At 35.3% G+C, this 13,370-nt stretch overlaps 1 protein-coding gene across 1 annotated transcript in view; it reads right to left on the bottom strand.

The window, feature by feature from the left end:
* Positions 1–13,370, bottom strand: part of LOC126827965 (WASH complex subunit 4) — a 106,318-nt gene that overhangs the window by 89,637 nt on the left and 3,311 nt on the right. The window lies entirely within an intron of this gene.

Below are 13,370 nucleotides of genomic sequence, written 5' to 3'. Positions count from 1 at the left end.
CAATAGGCTTCTTCATCTCATGAACTTTAACACTGTGTATAAATTTAAAGTCAATCGGATATTAACTTTAGCCTCTAGAGCGTCCACAAGCAATTGTGGACGCCGGACCGACAGACGGACGGACAGGGGCGACGACAATATACGACCACATTTCAATGTTGGCGTATAAAAAATAAACAACCCAATTGATTAATGATGTATAATGATTCATTTTTGGACAGTGATCAGGAAATTAAATACTTGTAAATTGGACACTCATTATCAAAATTAATCAGTCAGCTTTAAACTGGACACATGTACAAATTAGATGATTTTTGGTGATTTTAAACAATTTTTACGAATTTTTAAACAAAGATTTGATATTAAACGAATGTGAAAGAAATTAGTGCTAGATACACAAGATTAAACAATACCTGGGTTACAGTGTTAACATATATGTTTTAAGTATCATCGAAATTCAACAAAAGTTGTGACCTCTTGAGGCTCCACAAGTTAAAAGCGTGATTTTTGGTACAATCACAGTCCATAATCCATATCTTTGTTGGTTTCTTGTAAAATTAGCTTTGAAAATCGACTCACACAGGAAAATAGCTAAAATAACTCTTTTTCAAAGGCTAACCAAGTAAAGGAGCCTTTCATTAAATTTGAGCAGTAAATTATGATTTTTTTCATTTTTTGCCGATTTGAATAGATTGATTATAATATTTCTAATTGCCTGATCATCATGAAACAACGCCAACGTGTGTGTATCCTACAGGATCCCCCAGACTTTTGCAACATTCGAAGGACTAGCTCTGTTCCTTGTCCTACATCACTAACAAGGGGAAACCACACTGGAAAATCCAGAGGAATTTACTCAGAAAACACCAGGATCCAACCCAGAGCCTCCTGGTTAGTGAGTGAGCCAGCACAGCTTACTCTCTGTGAGTCTGTGACTGCCATCTTGGCTCATATAACTGAATATTAGGGATGGCATGCATGGAATTTACAGATTGACACCTTTCATTTCATGAATATTTCTTTTGTCAAAAAGTCTGTCTTACTTAGCATGCAAGCATGCAGTTTTCCTTACTTATGGAACCCTAGCTAAGAGAATATAGCTAAAAACGTTGAGATATACTGATGTGCTTGTTTTTAGCTACGATTGGGTGCCTTTAGTTTCACCAGGCAAAATTAATTTCATTGAAAATAACTTAATTTTCTACTATCAGAACTTATTAAACATACGAACCCTACTAGAAGTGAAACATCTTTGATTTAGGGCTGAAACGATACGCTGTGCCACGATATGATACAGTATCATGTCCTAGCCCAACGATACGGGTGCGTCACAATACATGCTTTTATTGTGAAATTGACTTAATTGATACAAAGTTACATTTTTTATTTATAGATAAAATAAAATTAATATTTAACCAATATTTTTTGCACTTTTTTTTTACTCAGATTGAATCAAAACACAAAATTAATTATGCAATCACACACACACACACAATCAAGTCAAGTCAAACAAAACTCAGATACTCATACATGAATACAATCCTGTATACCATAATTGGGAGGACATATTTTGCTGACAAAAATTTCTTTATTGACATTCATGTTGCCGTTTACGTAGGTAACGGAAAATCCGAAATGATCCCACACTTTTGATCGGTAAGATGCAGGCAGTTTTTCGATCTTGACTTCACACAGTGTTATTACTACTGGACGTGGACATAATAGTCAAAAGAAAAATACCGTCGAAAGTTAAACAACATTTTTAACACTTTTCGTAAGGGACACAGGCATCGTGAAGACGAAATGAGTGTCAAATGTGATTTAATTGGTGTAAAATTGATGGCTTCCGGTATTTTGTCCAATGGAAAGTATTGTCCTATCAAGTTTCTGGGTTGTATATTTTGCACAACATTAGTATAAGGTCAGTTTTTGCAACGATATGAAGTCTGGATGGTTAAGACATATTATTCTATTGGAATTTTTCTTTACACAGAACTGATAGGTTATTGCTATACATCCTACCACCAAATTCATTGAAAAATATCGCGATTCAGTGTGAAATATACCGTGAACCTCAAATTGAAAAAATAATCGTGGTTATCGATTTTCTTATAAAAAGTATCGTTCATCGTTTTTATGAATAAAAATTCCGTTTCACTGGTGAATTGATTCTGTCCAACTTTGGTTTATCTGCAAATATCGTCAATAAATTGAATCAAGTGTTGTTTTTATCAAAATTGATACGGACATTCATAATTACAGTGTATTATTCCTGTGCAACTCATATCAGGTTAGCATTTTGATTGCAGTGTGTTAAATTAGCACTAGTCTGTACGCCTGTGGTCAGTAGATTTTTGGTCTGGCTCGTGGAAAATTTTGAAACCTTCAACCGTTTTTTATTCCAAATCACTCGAGAAAAAAAAGATAAATATACGGCTTTTTTTCATAAATTATTTGGGAAACACATTTTCCTTTACAAGGTCATGTGATCTCGTGTGAAATCGCGATGGATTTCTCGATTGAAAAATCAGTAATGGCTCAAATGTTCGTCTGTCGCGAATTTTACATCTGACAGGTAGCAAGAAAAACTACTTTTTGTTCAGTAAATTGACTTAAGACCACAATACTCACGTCTACGTCACATATATTTAGTTATTCATTTGTAAATGCTAGAATTAAGCTCAGAAGTACCGCAAAAAGCCGCCATTTGCAATGTTTCCATTGTGCTCTGTCATACAGTTACTCACACTGTAGTTGGAAGTAGTCAATTTTATAACAATAAATCTCACACCATCTACGCTTGTTTTGATCTGCTTGGCACTAGTTTATAGCAATTTGAAGTATTATTAAGTATTATAAGTAAATGAATTAAAATGCACCCCCAAGTCATCTGAACTTATTCTACCATAATGACCCCACAGTAAATATAGTGGTGGCTGGAATGGAAATGCACATGGGTCGTTGTCCGGTGTATTTAATCATTTAAAAATATTTAAACCAATGTCCATAAGTAAAGGCTATGAATAATTTACTAGAAAAATTGACAAAATCAATAATTAGGTCGGAAAAAATTTCATATATAAATATAATTTGTAGCATAAATATAGACATGGATGTGAGGAAGGAATTCCAAGGGGAGTTACCTATCCTCCGCATGCGGTACATGTAAATAAGCAGCCATGCACATCCACAGCTGTCAAGTCGTGTTTTGATATTAAACATAGGCAAGAGGTAAATCTGCCTATTGCAAGTCTTTATTTAGGTTTCAGATCTTATAGAAATTATTAATTAGACATTTATTTACATGACGATCTCAAAATCAACTCTGTAGACCCTCGGATGGCTTGGATACAGCTTGGATTTAAACAGTCGTCCATTTAAAATTAACAAGATAGGTTGCCCGGCAACGAAACATACGCCCACAGCAGCTAAATCGTCCGGGCAGTCAACAAGGGTTGTCGCATATTTTTACTTTTTTCGGTAATGAAACATTTATAATACACTAAAATCTGATTAATAGCAAAAACTCAGAAAACCATTAGAATTTGTTTGGTTTTTATAAAGTTCTGCCCCATGCTAACGTTTTGTATACAAAACTTTTAATACTGTATCATGGATTTAGCTGTTCCAAGTCATAAAAATTCATTGAAAATCAATATACTTGTTCGCCTCAAGATCTTAAACTCTGTGTATCAATCTGAAGTCAATCGGATATTAACTTTGGCCTCTAGCTAGAGCGTCCACAAGATTTTTTGAAGTGATCAAGGGCCATAACTCTGGCAGTAATTATCGGAAATCGCTGAAAATCAATAGGCTTCTTCGTCTCATGGCCTTAAACACTGTATATAAATTTAAAGTCAATCGGATATGAACTTTAGCCTCTAGAGCGTCCACAAGCAATTGTGGACGTCGGACGGACAGACGGGGGCGACGACAATATACCACCAAATTTCAATGTGGGTGTATAAAAATCAAGAAATGACCGACCAAGCTAACGTTTACTGTTAGTTACTGATGTCACCACCGGAAACTGGTTTTGAAAGGCCTACCAAGCGAGGGTACCATAGCCATTGAGAATGTTACTTGATAATCGAGAATATGTGGGTGGAGTTATCATCTGTCAATCAAACGATCGACAATTGTTGATGCCTATTTCTAGTCCAAACTTCCAATAGTGACAACTCTGTTCAGAATAAAGTAATTGGACTGAAATTTTCAATTATTTTCTTTTTTATCATCTATTTTTGAATTATTATAGCATGAATGGCCAACTCTTTATTAAACTCTTAACTAATATATCTTTAAATTTATTACGGATATTTTAGAATCTGAATTCTACACCTGAATGGCGAAGTATTCAATTTAGCACGGAAGTTTGGCACCATGATACTTGGAGAAATTTATGTGGATACGGATTATAGAATTGCATGAATCGCAGGTCGCCGAGGCAAAACAGATTCACAGACTTTCAAGAATTTTTAAGCATTCCCATAGGTTTTCATATTACAATATTTATATGGAACAATGTACGTAAAGAGTATTCAAGAGAATATAGAATTTAAAACAAAATTTGTATTACTACTTTTGAATTTTTGGGCCAGTGAAATTGGATCTGGCTGGGCTTGTAAAAAATTGTAATCTACTGGCCCGAATGGCTTGTGATTTCAAATCTGAACGTTATTGACTGTGATTGGCTGTTGTACATGACGCCCCACCTTCATAACTTCAAAGATATCAAATTTAAAATGTCAGAGAGCCAGGCTATTATCGATTCGATTTAAAAAGACATGATTTGTACCTGTGTTAGGTAGGATTATATGCTTAATTGTAGTTGAATGTGGCAGAAATGTTATGAATAACAATAATCAATTGTTGTTTTGATGAAAAATGTTGTCAATTTGGGGATTTGCACCATCTCTTATCTCGAAACACGGTGGGTTGAGAGATGAGGTTTCTTATCTAATGGAACCCTAGAGGTATATGTAGGTGTGTAATATTTATAATATTTATATGCGCTCTGAACTGGGAGAGGAATAGATTTGTATACCGTAATGTTAGCTGCAATTTTTAGCTGTGATATCTTATCTACGGCTGCAATTGATACACTATTCGAGGCTTTGAACAAGTTAAATTAGGTTCAATTGGAAAATTTTCAACACATATCTTCACAGTTTGCATGGAAATAAGTAATTATGTTACAAATAGTGAAGAGTGGAACACTGAAATCATAATCTTATCTTACCAAACAGTTTTTCGAGTGACATGACACTCCATGATTCTGGTTCGGCAGCCATTTTAAACTGAACACAAATTTCGCATAGCAATTGGGTTTAATCAAATTATATAATTATACGGTAAGGTTTCACCTTTATTTCAATGGGAATTGGTTTATTATATGTTAAGCTATGTACAGTACAGTTTGTGGTCAATGTTATTGGAAATTAAGGGAGTTATAATAATAATCACTTTATTTCAAAAGGGTAGAAAATTAGGTCTGGGGCCTTTCTTACATTTTGCCCTTTTAACAACATCAAGCATGCATAAAATCCAGAACAAATTTTTTACATAAGGATAATAAATATATTAGATGAGCTGTTTGATGAATGTGAATATTATTTACACTATGAGAGGTAGGAACAGAATTATACAAAACAAGAGCATCGCTAACGCAGCAATATACGTCCACATTCCTGTTTTGTTTGATATGGTCCAGTTTGCATTGAGGGTCTGTGAAATAAAACTGGGTTGTAGGACTGCTATCAGTTTAACACTTCGTTCACATTAACAGAACACAATTTTTATTTTAAAACAATCGATGTCTTATTCCAAAAGCATGACGTTTCGAACAGGTATGCAAAGTTTCAAAAGGATCTGTTAAGAATTGCGGTCTGTAGGCAAAACACAAGACACACAAACATTAGGCGTGGCTCTGTCCCAAGGGGTCGAGCATGCACCAAAAATAATAATAGAGGTCGGCCTTAGGATTAAGGAATAAGTATAAAAGGTAGCCTTAGGCTATAAGGAATAAGTATAAAAAAGTTTTCAAGATGATCGATTAAGAAATGCGGTCTGCAAGTGACACACAGACATAAAAAAAGAAAATGGGCGTAGCTCTGCCCCTGGGGGTTGGGTATTCACCACAAATAATAGGGATGTTCCTTAGGATAGAAGGAATATGTATGCTAGGTTTTAAGGTGATACGATAAGAAATGCGATCTGTAGATGACAAACAAATAAATAAATATAAGGGATGGGCGTGGCTCTGCCCCTGGCGGTCGGGCATGCACCAAAAACAATAGGGATCATCGTTAGGGTATAAGCAATTCATATGAAATTTTTTCAAGACGGTTGATTAAGAATTGTGGCCTGTAGGTGACACACAGACATAAAAAGAAAAGAAAATGGGCGTGGCTCTGCCCCTGGGGGTAAAAAAACAATAGGGATCATCGTTAGGGTATAAGCAATTCATATGAAAAAATTTCAAGACGATTGATTAAGAATTGTGGCCTGTAGGCGACACACAGACATAAAAAAGAAAATGGGTGTGGCTTTGCCCCTGGGGGTTGGGCATGCACCCAAAACGATAGGGATGTTCCTTAGGGTACAAAGAATAAGTATGCAAAGTTTCAAGATGATACGTTATGAAATGTGGCCTGTAGACGATAAACAAACAAATACAAAAAATGGGCGTGGCTCTGCCCCGGGGAGGCGAGCATGCACCAAAAACAATAGGGATCATCCTTAGGGTATAACGAATAAGTATGTACAGTTGATACGTTAAGAAATGCTGTCTGTAGATGACAAACAAATAAATAAATATAAGGAATAGGCGTGGTTCTGCCCCTGGGGGTCGTTCATGCACCAAAAACAATAGGGATCATACTTAGGGTATAAGCAATTCATATGAAAATTTTTCAAGACGATTGATTAAGAATTGTGGCCTATAGGCGACACACAGACATAAAAAGAAAAGAAAATGGGCGTGGCTCTGCCCCTGGGGTCGGGCATGCACCCCAAACGATAGGGATGTTCCTTGGGGTACAAAGAATAAGTATGCATAGTTTCAAGATGATACGTTAAGAAATGCGGTCTGTAGATGACAAACAAATAAATAAATATAAGGAATGGGCGTGGCTCTGTCCCTGGGGGTCGGGCATGCACCAAAAACAATAGGGATCTTCCTTGGGGTATAAGGAATAAGTATACCAAGTTTGAAGAAAATCCAGTAAGAATTGCGCCCTGTAGGCGACACAAAGACACACGAAAAGAAAATGGGCGTGGCTCTGCCCCTGGGGGTTGGGCATGCACCCCAAACGATAGGGATGTTCCTTAGGGTACAAAGAGTGTGTATGCAAAGTTTCAAGATTATTAGTTAAGAAATGTGGCCTGTAGACGACAAACAAACAAATACTAGAAATGGGCGTGGCTCTGCCCCGGGGGGTCGGGCATGCACCAAAAACAATAGGGATCTTCCTTGGGGTATAAGGAATAAGTATACCAAGTTTGAAGAAAATCCATGAAGAATTGCGCCCTGTAGGCGAACCACAGACACACACACACACACACACACACACACACACACACATACATACATACACACACACACACACACAGACAGGGGCGACGGCATAATACGTTCACATTATGAATGTGGACGTATAAAAATATATATATATGAACAGTATTTGCTCGAAGATAAGTATGAATAGTATAATACAAAATATATGTACATGTACATGGATCAACATGGAAGCTGATGGCATAGATCCATAAAATATGGATGAACAAGAAAACATTAAATTATGAAGCACTTAAATATATATAAATATGCTTACGAAACATGTTGATTGAGCTTATATTTTTAATATTATTTGGCAATGAATTCCATGACTGGGATCCTCTGAATTTTATACTATTTTTAATAACAGAAAGCTAGGGTCTGAAACAATTAGTCTGTTATTAATATTACTATAGGGTGTATTATAAAAGGGAAGAACATTAGTTAAATACTCCGGGCAACGATGATAAATTTTTTCGTGAAGGTAGGAGAACATATTTTAATAAGTGTCTTTCCTTAAATTTTAATAAGTTTAGATCCGCAATGCCAGGAGATAAATCTTTTGTGTGCTCTACATGTATATCTAGAATAAGTTTGAATGCTCGGTTTTGTTGTCGTTGGAGAGTATTAAGAGATATAACATCGCAGTTTTCCCATATAGGTGAACAGTAGTCGAGATATGGCTGAATATATGATTTATAAAATATTAATCGGAATTTACATGGAAGGAATTCTTTCAGTTTACGTAACTGAAATATTTTTTGATTAATAATTTTTTTTAATTTAATTTGCGTAGATCAATTCAAGCTGCCTTTGTTTAAATAGGCCACGTGTCAAATGAAGATGACTCAAGAAATTAGCGCATTTACCGGTAATTTGGATAACCCAAACTTAAGTACAGAAATACAAATGGTGCCAGTCATTTGTCAATATATTCATTATTAGCTATATATAATAATAATAACCATTTCTATACATAAAGAACAACTACAGTGAATATGGAATTTTCCGATGACTATGCATAACATGTACAATAGATCGCACTCATTTCTCTGCCAATCAACGCTTGGTATCTTATTATCATGTATCGTTCCATGTACTACGAGTGTAGTAAATGAGGTTAAACTTCGCCGCGAAAATTGCACAGGATCATTCGTGGAGTTCCTGGTGCCGTTTGGTGAGTGATTAAACTGTCAATGCTGTTGTTGTTGTTGTTGTTTATTACAAATTTAACGTCCAATACATAATGCATGATATTATGGACAGGTTGATTTGATTAAGTTATTTACTTAAATAAAAAATAGAAGTTAGGTAAAAACACTAAATAATAAAAAGTTCTTGTATATCTAAACGTCACTTTAAAACAGATTTAAAATAATTAAAAGTTCTTTTATCTAAAAATCACTTTAAAACACGGTTTTAAAAATGGCTTGAAAATCGTTGTCGTGGGAAGAGAGGGCGGGTCATCTTCTCACTTTGTCATAATGAAAGTTAAAATAGGAGATGCAATTGTAAAATACTTTTATTATAAAGAAGATAACCGATGTTAGACATTATAACCTAATCGTATCAAAAACGTTAATCCATCCATCAATTAAATGTTGTTTAAACGCCAATCAACAAACAATACAAGGCTACTTGATTCAAAAACACCGGTGAGCAATAATTATTGGGTATATTTTAAACAACTTATTAGTAAAACTTAATTTATTTTATACAATTAATGTGTGTGTGTATGATTCTACCATTAGTTCGTTCGTGAGGTATTACCCACACGTTCCACTGAGAGTGATGTCTTTGATCTGGCCGGCGTAAAAAAAGATAATTACCTAATCAACATTCTTAATCCCGCTAACACTCACTGCTAACACCAACTTGAAATTAATTTATGACCCATGCCTGTATAACTTTTATAGTCGGATTGATTAATTAATGACAGATATTAACGACACTACACTTTATGTGGAAAAGCGAAGTGCTCGCAGTAAAAACCACATAACTGGACCCGTATATTTTTTACATATTAAAAGTGTTCGTCCAATAAGTTCCATATTGTAAAAAATTAATTAAAAGTTGTAGGCACTCTAAATTGGATCTTAAATTAAAATGAATTACAAAACAAATTATTCCGTAGTCAATTGTTTTATTTAATTAGTGGGATTAAGGAGTCCTTCAGGCGTTAAAGAATACACACGCCGGCTGTATATAGGTAATTAAGGAATAAACATTCCGAATATGCATTCGGTCACTGTGACGTCACTGGCGTCTGAGGGGATTAAGAGTGTTTTCGATAATTGGCAAAGCTGTTTTTACGGAAGGTCTATTTTTACGACTTTGAATGAAGATAACTGAATTAATTTCAACCAGATTGGCGTGAACTTGCCGTAAAGTGGATATAGTAACCATTGGCTACACGTATCTCAAATCTTCCGGGACCATCTTATGTGCACTTTAAACACTGTATTATGAATGTACTGATTTATGGTTATTTTATAGGAATACTTGGAAGCTAGAAAAGATAATAAACATATATTGATGTAAATTGTAAACAAAGAGGTTTTTTTTACTGTTATATGACTTTAATTATGACTATTAAAACCAAAGTTACCATAAAAAAAATCTGACAAACTTTGTCAAACACAACACCATAATAATAAATTAATATAATGACATATTACCAATAACAATAAAGTTACTGTAAAAAAAGATGCAGCAGAAATATGTTTTTTACAAAGATTACATCTACATTTTGTGTCATCTAATCTTTCATAGTCAGCAAGCCATGGAGACATTTTACTTTTAGAGGAAGCCATCGTGCGTTATTGACAACCGGCTTAGGCTTGCATAAAAGTTTGGATTATAAACCAACCGAATTGAGAAAATAAATAGTCTAGGAAATCCAGACTTATTAAACACTCTATAGTATAGGGGGTCTGGTTGATCGAAAATAAAAACGGAAGTGGTGGCTACATTAAAATTTTGGAATTATTAAAGGACAATATTGGTGCCAGGCATATGTGATAGAACTGGTTAAACACATTCCAAATATAATTTTAACAAGAGAGATCACTGCTACGATAGCTGAGTAATACAAGATTCGCGAATCGGAAGTGACGAATGCCAAAGGAAAACACGGGACATACCTCTATATAACTGGCTGAAGTGCCGACTGATAACAGATACATGGACGAATTTCTGCTCACTAATAATTCCTTCGAAGACCAAAAGTTGTTATATGGGACTGTAAGAGGATAGCTGACAATTCAATACAGTAATTGAATGTCATTAGATAAGAGAACACGAGAAAAATAGAAATAGTCCGTACATTCCCTTGTTTATATTCATTCTATAGGGGAGAGCGGGGCTAGTTCGCACCATTTTTAATGAAACCAACATATCTCGATAACTTTTGAAGCTACGTTACCGTAGACCAGTGATTCCCAACCAGTGTTTCGCGGCACACAGGTGTGACGTGAGATCTTCCTATGTGTGCCGTTTAGTTTGAGCCATACTATGTGTCTATGACTAGTCTGTGGCTACAGTTGTATGCCGTCTATGATTTGCCATGTTTTTTATTTTGCAAAAAAATCAAATATTTTTCATATATATTAAGTCGGGTGTGTCGCTGTTTTTTCATGTGTTTCAAGGTGTGCCGTTGGCACAAAAATGTTGAGAACCACTGCCGCAGACCATACTAGATTAAAGACAGTGGAGTTGGCTAATTTACGGCATACATTAAATAGTTGTATTGACAGGCATATACAAGTAATTTCATCTCAAAGTCACCGTGTCCGAATGGGCGAACATCAAGCCTCGGCTGTATGACAGTAAGTGATATGTACCTACACCTATACAATTGCGATGCGGCACCAGTTTACTTATGCCCCCGTCAGATCGGGGTGGCGTCCTTACTGCGCCTCTGCGACAGTACGGCGACCAGAAAATGTCCCCAAAAACTACAAACTTGAAAAAAAAAGTGGTATACTCATAGTTTTACAGTTTAGATCGCAGAACCTTGGCGTTTGCTTTGAACATGCTCAAAATAAACGCGGTGACTCGGCGACCATGGTGACTACAGCACGATAGCTGGCGTTTCCACTATGCTTATGGCGATCTTAACGAGCTCTAAAACTATTTTCCATCGCCGTAGCAGCGAAGTAAGGACGCTACCCCGGTCTGACGGGGGTATTATTAGGAAAACTTGCCGCTTTTAGAAAAAAGTTCTCAAAACTGCGTCGTTCGAAGCATATGTAGACTTTTCAGTTCAAACTGGCCTGTGTCTAAAGGAAATAGGATAAACTTGAAAGAAAAACAGCTTCAGACTTTGAAATCTTTGTATGGTAAAACATTCTTTAAATGCGTCGTCATGGGCAACGGTGTTGGTAATCTGGAACTTGAAAGTAGTCCCAATGGCGGACTTCGTCATACAGCCGAGCTTTGGCCGAGTGGGCGCGAGATATGAATGGGGTCGGACTAACCCTGCTTTCCCCTACCTTATAAAAACATGGTAATGCACGGACTTTTTTTCTGTTTTTCTTTCGTGTTCTCTTATCCACTGGCAGTCAATTCTTTTTATAAATTGTTAGATATCCTCTCACAGTCTCACACAACAACTTTCAGTCTTTGAAGGAATTATTAGTGAGCAGAAATTCACTCATGTATCTGTTATCAGTCGGCACTTCAGACAGTTATATAGAGGTATGTCTCGTGTTTTCCTTTGGCGTTTGTCACTTCCGATTCGCGAATCCTGTATTACTCAGCTATCGTAGCAATGATCTCTGAGTTAAAATTATATTTGGAACGTGTTGAATTAGTTCTATCACATATGTGATAATGACTGGCACCAATATTGTCCTTTAAGTAAACGAAGTACGGTTACATAAAAATTAGGAATTTTTCAAACATTTCCGAAACGAAAAACAGGTAAATTAAAAATTAGGAATTTGGAACAAAAATAAACCGAAACGCACGGTTATTTTTTGTTTTATCAGTTCAGTTTTCGGTTTATATGTAAAAACCAATACCGTATTTTGTGGGGAGGAAACAATAACATGGTCTATTAATGTGGACGATTTGTCAGTCACACGAGTTGGGGGAGAAATAATTTGTTTTAAGTTATAATTATCCAATATGTAAGTCCAGTAAAAATTGGTCGAAATTAAAAGATCGATATGGATATCCCAAATATAAGAATTTCATAATTATGATTTGAAATTGGGTCCATCATGTCTTTAAAAATCATTTATCCACCTGTTTTAGCTAAGGGGTGCAAGAGATGAGTATTGGGGTGGTATTTTTAATATTAATTTCAATCCAAATTGTTTCTATATTATTGTGTTCTAAGTCAGCTCTCCTCTTACAGTTTAATGTATCCCTAACATAAATAAGGGTTCATGAAGAACTAGTATTGCATTTATCTTTACGAAAAGGCGAGTGGAAACCTGGTATTATAAGGGAATCATCACTTATGCAATTTTTTAAGTGGGATTCATTAAAACCAATAATGTCAAAATTTTCCAACAGAAACCTCAGTTCATCTAGCTTATTAAAGAAATGGCAAACGTTCAAATGGCACAGGTGCAAACCTTTTTGAGTTAGAAATTTATACATTATGTAACACAGTTCAATACAATAATAAAATATTACTAAAAATAGTAAAAGAAAGATATAATCAAATAGATACAAAACACCAAAAATATATGGTACAAACAGGTAACAATGTCAATAAGCTTATATATTACAAAATGAGAGATAACTGAATGAAAATAAAAAAGAAAATGACAAAATATCAAGGTCAGCTAATAGTTTGCAA

This window comes from Patella vulgata, chromosome 7, assembly GCF_932274485.2.
Source record: "Patella vulgata chromosome 7, xgPatVulg1.2, whole genome shotgun sequence".
Taxonomy (NCBI): domain Eukaryota; kingdom Metazoa; phylum Mollusca; class Gastropoda; family Patellidae; genus Patella; species Patella vulgata.
Note: the sequence above shows the minus strand (reverse complement) of the source record. Positions and strands in the feature narration are given on the sequence as shown.